The following is a 6691-nucleotide window of genomic DNA, read 5'->3' on the forward strand; positions in this document are numbered from 1 at the left end:
GACGCGTCGACGCAACACGTAAAAAACGGGACGATGCTTTATTCCTGGTGTCGCGTATGCATGCAGACATTACGTGTGTGAGGACGTACATCACGAATTCTGTCTTCCTTTATTATCAAGATGGGTTTGGAGGAGGAGGAGGAGGAGGAGGAGGAGGAGGCGGAAGGAAATAACTTTAAATGGATTTGCTCTGTACAAAGAACAACTTCCTTAGATATAAACAAATGTAAAATGCGCCGAAGTTTCTTCGGCGCAATCGAGTTTTCTGTGCGGCGTGTAATGCTGAATGAGCCGCGGCCCATGAAGCTTTCAGCCACGGCCCGGTGGTGACCTGCCCTATAGCGTTGCCAGACGCACGATTATGGCTAACTTTAACCTTAAATAAAATAAAAACTACTGATGCTAGAGGGCTGCAATTTGGTACGTTTGATGATTGGAGGGTGGATGATCAGCATACCAATTTGCAGCCCTCTAGCCTCAGGATTTTTTAAGATCTGAGGGCGGACAGAAAAAGTGCGGACAGAATAAAGTGCTGACGTACAGACAAAGCCGGCACAATAGTTTTCTTCTACGGAAAACTAAAAGTGAACGAGCAGCGATATGTAGGGAGAAAGAAACAAGATGACAAGGCCTTGGTGGGTATAACTGAGGGCCAACTTGAGCAGATCATGTGGCCTGGGAGCAATATGACTTCTGTAACCTCCTCGCCGATCACGTGCTCACAGTTTGTCACGAGTGGATGACGGATGCGAAGCAACGGGGGAAACAGGAATAGACGCAGGTGTCGATAAGTGAGGCTGCGTGTGAATATAATTGTTGCTGATCTCCCGGGATACGTCAGAACGAAAGTGGTTCAACAAAAATAATCTGACTTCCGTCAGGACGGCCACAGCCAGGCCCTTTGCATCATTTGTCCCGGAGAGTTGAATAATCATCGGTATCGCAAAAATAATATTCCGACCTTCGTCAGTTTCTGAGTCATCGGCTGGAAAGGAAAGCGGCATGTGACCGCTTCAGGTAAAATCCCGAACGTGGACAGCTCATGGGTTAATTCCATGAGGACATTGTAAAACACAGGCATAAAAGACCAATGTGGGAAATATGTAAACAAGTTATCGGCCAAAAGGTAAATTCACTTTTTGTATAATGAACGCCAGATTTAAGTCATATTTTAGGTTTGTAAAAAGACGTCTACGATTATCTTCATACACAAAAGGAGATAAAGTCCAAGGCTCTTTCAGATGAAACGATAAAAAAAAGCCAGGTTGAATGAGTCATTTCAGGCATTGACCAGCGAGGAATAAATAGAGTGCTTCTGCTTTGAATAAGACTTGGCATCCATTTATGTTTCACTTGGGCCTCCGTTATACTTCTGCGGGGATTCCCTCAGTACTCGTACGTGTTTACACTGTGTGTGTGTGTGTATGTGCACATTGATAAAGAAAGAGAGAGAGAGAGAGAGAGAGAGAGAGAGAGAGAGAGAGAAGGGGATGAGCGACCGGGGCCTACTCGCAAAAATACGTTGCAACAGAAAACATGCAAAAGTGGTTTCTTTCGTCGCCTACGAAGAAGAAGAAGAAGGTTCTAGACGGAGACATAATGCGCTTCAAATGCTGTTCAAGTTTTGAGTTATACTTGAATCAAGGCATTGGAGATCAGATGGCCCCTGACAGTCTTTTGTTTAAATACTGTAACAAGTTTCATGGCAATTTTTTTACTTTTTTGCAAGTCCCATGAAAAATATGTTACCATAGTTTTTTTTCAAGTCCCATGAAAAATACGGTACTGTAGTTTTTTTGTGCAAGTCCCATGAAAAATATGGTACTGTAGGTGTTTTTGCAAGTCCCATGAAATATATGGTACTGTATTTTTTTGCAAGTCCCATGAAAAATATGGGACTTTAGATGTTCTTGAAAGTCCCATGAAAAATATGGCACTGTATTTTTTTTTTTTTTTTTTTGAGTCCCATGAAACATATGGGACTGTAGATGTTCTTGCAAGTCCCATGAAAAATATGGTATGGTAGTTTTTTTTTTTTGCAAGTCCCATGAAAAATACAGTACTGTAGTTTTTTTGCAAGTCCCCTAAAAATATATTTGTTTTAGCCTAGTCATGTCTTCTTTTTTTTTAAATACTTAGTTCAACGCAACGCTCCAATGAGAAGAGACACAAAAAAGCGCTTCACAGTGCCGTGTCGACATCTGATTCGACGACGAGGCAGCAACGTGGCATTGCCATGGTGCTTCTCCCAGTGAGAAAACATTTCCCCCGTAGGGGGGGCGGGGGAGTGCCGTCAGTGCGCCACGTGCGGTGCACACTGTAGGCGTTACTTAAGGATCTTTGCAGCGTCCCTTCGGGCCCTAGCTGCCTATTTTCATTCTTCCGTCGTAATTTCTACCCTATCCTAACAATTGTATCATAGTGCAGCTGCGAGGTTTGGAGGTTTTCTTCCTGTTACACCTTTAAAAACCTTTTTATTATCAGTTTCCCTTTCAGCACTGAATGACCTCATAGGTCGCAGTGCTTGGCCTTTGCTCTAAATTTTGTATTCCAAAGAGTGTGTATTGTAATCTCATTTCATTTACTTCGTTCATAAATATCCTACCCCCGTAGCGGGTTAGTGCCGTCAATACATCTCGGGTGGTGTACTGTACACATCTTCAATCCCGCTGTCCAACCCCTCTGACTATTACTTAGTGGGATTTGCTCCTTGTGCTTCACCTTTTTCTGGATCTCTTTTATCTTGCTGTCCAGCCCCTCCAACTCCCTCTTTTTACTTGTTTTAAGCGCCGAATAGTCGAACGTGCCTCAGTGCTTGTCTCGACAGCGTCAATTTCATTAAACCAAACCATAAAATTTAGAAAAACTTTGGTGTTAGCATAAGTTTAAGGTAGTAGCAGCGTTAGAGACCGACCTGCTATTCTCGGAGATGTCCCAAGGAGGGTACTTAGCACCCAGGACCTTTCTGTCACTAGCTGAGTAATCGATTTTCGCCTGTAGTTGTCAGTAGGTTTTTAGCATGATACTTGGCATCTCTGTAAAAAAAAAAAAAAAAAAATATTCTGGCTTAAAGATTTTCAAAGTTTAATCTCGTTTTTAACTTACGCCAACATACATTATCCGATGACAAATGTGGGCGGAGCTAATGCTTTTGATAATGGCTGTTAATGTGACAACTATAATTTCTTAAACGAAAATAAGGATTTGATGAATTCTGGTATATCAGTTCTTTATTTGGCCAAGTGTTGGCGTGTACTGATAAAATTTGGCGGTGAAGTATCAGTTGGCTGATGAGGACCGTTGTGCAAACGGGCGAAAGCTCCCCTTGTTTTTAACCCCCTTTTTGTATTTTGGAAAAATACGGTCTTTCATTGCATTTTCGTAGCTTTTACTCATTATTTCCAGTCACAGTATAGTGATGCACCATAGATGAAGTGTCTGTCGAAATTATCTTCCCGTTCTTAATGTACTCTGATGTTTCCAACTTCCTCGCAACTCATTAGATTCCTTTAGAATCTTGACGACTATAATTGCCTCTGGTAGGCAAAGATATGGGCTAATGAGAGTTGTCTTGGGGAAGATATGCCCTGTCTGGGCGAAGTGCGATGTTATATATTGATTGAAATAAATGGTTTTTGAATAGCTGTAGATTAGGTTAAGCTACTTATCTGATCAACATTTCGTGTATTTTTGTTTAATTGTTCTGAAAGTGTCCACAAAGGTTTTCCCCGTAGGGGGTTAGTGCCGCCAGTGCACCTCTCGCTGTGCACTGTAGGGATTACTTAAGGTTCTTTGCAGCGCCCCTTCGACCCCTAGCTGCAACCCCTTTCATTCCTTTTACTGTACCTCCATTCCTATTTTATTTCTTCCATCTTGCTAGCCACCTTCTCCTAACAATTGCTTCGTAGTGCAGCTGCGAGGCTTTCCTCCTGTTACACCTTTCGAACCTTTCTACGGTCAATTTCCGTTTCAGCGCTGAATGACCTCATAGGTCCCATCGTTTGGCCCTTGGCCTAAAATTCTGTATTCCTTCTTTCCATCCTTCCACAAAGGTCCTCCTGGACAGGGTGGCAACTGAGGGAGCCTGCAAAACAAGCTTCACACCTCTAACGTTAGTTTTCATCAAGCCTGTTGTACTTATTCTAAGTTCCATATAGACCATGTATGTTTTTCCAAATGATGCCCCCCACCCCTGCAGGGGGGTTAGTGCCGTCAGGGTACCTCGCGTTGTGCACTGTAGGCATTACTAAAGTGCGTTTGCAGCGTTGCTTCGGCCCCTAACTGCACCCGTTTTTCAGCCTTTTACTTTACCGTCGTTTCTGCTTCCTTTCGTCAGTCTTACTGTCCAGCCTTTCCAGCTATCGCTTCTTAGTGGAAGTGTGGGTTTTTCTTCCAGTTCCACCTTTAGGGCCTTGTGCTTCATCACCTTTATTTGGTGGATCTCTCAGTCTTGTTCTCCAGCAACTCCAGTTCCCTGTTTTCAGTCTCAAGCCCTGGATGGCCCAGAATTCCCCAGTGCTTGACAGCATAAATTTCATAAATCAGTCACTCACTGAACCATTCAAACAGATGATGCCATTTCAGTTGCCCCCAGGCTAGTTTGAATGTTTCCTTTCCTCGTGCGCGAATTTTTATACGGATTTAATGTACATTCCTCTCATTTAATTGACAGATGTTGGCTCACCGCAACTCACCATATGTCATAACTCCAGAGCAACTCAGTGGTAGGATTTTACCACCCGAGTTTGATACTTAGCAGAGTTGCCATTGTCCGTTCATAGAAAATGGGTATGTGCTAAACATCAGAGAAAACTGTAGCTATTGCTTTCTTCAGATTTCTGTAACTGAAATATTAAAAATTTATTTACGAGAAAATTGTAACCTTGCTCTTTAGCCTATACATTTGTAACTTAAAAGAAGTTGCCATGGCTTAAAACCCGTGAGCAGAGGGTAACACATTGTGAAGGATGCATATCTAGGCCTACAGCAAAAACCTTTACTTAGGTTCAAGATTGGTGAAAAGAAAAATACTCTGTAATGTGGTGTTAATGTAAATTTTTATCTCAAAAGGTGCTGAATTCTTCTTGTCTTCAGTAGAGACCTAGGGTAGCCTAAAATATTCACTCGCCTAGGGCAGAAATATTCGGACAAATGTCTCTCCCAATTCACTTGTGACCTGTTGATGTACCAACCTTTTTATATAGAAATATTGGGACAGATGTCTCTTGTGACCAGTTGATGTACCAACCTTTTTATTTAAATTTGAATGAAGGGTTAGAGCAGCACTTGAATATTTTTAGACGCCGATTCATTCAACTAAGCCATAAGTATAGTGAATCCACTTTATTGCCAGAATTTCTCATCCCCTCACTGTTAGTCATCCATGGGTTATTGGACACAGTTTAAAGGGCAGGTAAAAGATTTTTAGTTAATCTGTGCCAGGCAGGAGTTGCCCCTGCAAAGCACAGGTTTTTGACATGCTTAATTATACCTTTGGTTCCTTCATAAACCACAATTCGAATTAGTCTCAGAGTCAAAGTGGTGGTCTTGTCTTCGATGTATAAGACTTCATTTCAGTTTCTTGTGCGAACTAAGTCTTTCTTGCTGGTATGGCCTAGTAAACTTGAATTGTCCTCTCAGGTGTCAGAGGCAAGTTGCTATCTAATGCTGTAAGGAAAAATGCTACGCTCACGAACTTCAACTAAAGGGGGAAATGTCCAAAGTTTTGTGCTTTTAATCTCTAGTACCGAAAGTCAGTGCAGGTGGGAAAAGAGTAAGGATCATTATAATCATCGCCTGTAGTGTCGTGCACCACAACGGCCTCTGTGCTTTATCTTCCACAAATCTCCACACATCTCCAGCCTCACGTCTCATAGTTCTCATCTTCTCGAAGCTACAGGAATCCAGATGACCCTATCACATACGATTCTCCTAGGGGTTGTCCAGAGGACATGCTGCCCAAGCTATCTCCATCTCCCTTTCATTATTACTTTACCTACATAAAGAATTTCCGTAATCTGCCCTACGGAATCATGTTTTATCCTGCCACCTGACTCCTCAAATTCTTCTTGAAGTTTTAATTTAAACCAACGTGTGTTTATGAGATGTTTTACTGTAGTGTGGAAGCATCCTTACCTGAGAAGTTTCGCTGTTTTTCATTGTACACTTTTTCTGCTCTTAGTGGGAACTTCATTATTTTACAATCATTATTCAACTATTGAACACTGAATTGAATATTCATTCGTAAGTTTTCGTATATTTTATTATTTTTACCATTTGATGAACACGCTAATGTGCTGTCCATTCTTTTCAGAGTGAGTGAATCCCAGTTTCGGCCTCGTATGACTTATAGTGACTCATCATGGTTCCACTAACAACCATTCTTCCAGAACAAAGGTAAAGAAGTTTCAGTTTTCTGTTTTTTGAAAGTTTCTGTTTTTGAAACCAACCAAACTAACTTCAAGTGAAGTTGGAATGAGGTAGAGTTTTGCTTTCTAAGGGAATCATTATCACAGGTTTGCTGTCAAGGTAAGTTCTAAAAGTTACTAACCTGGCATTGGGAATCTCGCCGTTGATTTTTCTTTGCAGCTAGAATCGGTATTTAGTCTAGGATGTTATAATTGCTTGTGTTTTTGTTAGTGTTTCGTATATGTGACATTCCTAATTACTAACCCCATATTGATTATATTTA

General features: G+C 41.5%; 1 long non-coding RNA gene across 1 annotated transcript in view; it reads left to right on the forward strand.

The window, feature by feature from the left end:
- LOC136840695 (uncharacterized) overlaps nt 1-6422 on the forward strand; it is a 31526-nt gene extending 25104 nt beyond the window's left edge. Inside the window, exon 3 of the long non-coding RNA XR_010853706.1 lies at nt 6314-6422. This is a non-coding gene — a long non-coding RNA (uncharacterized lncRNA). The remainder of the gene's footprint in view (nt 1-6313) is intronic.
- Nucleotides 6423-6691: the final 269 nt, after the last annotated feature.

The sequence above is a fragment of the Macrobrachium rosenbergii genome, chromosome 8, assembly GCF_040412425.1.
Source record: "Macrobrachium rosenbergii isolate ZJJX-2024 chromosome 8, ASM4041242v1, whole genome shotgun sequence".
NCBI lineage: Eukaryota > Metazoa > Arthropoda > Malacostraca > Decapoda > Palaemonidae > Macrobrachium > Macrobrachium rosenbergii.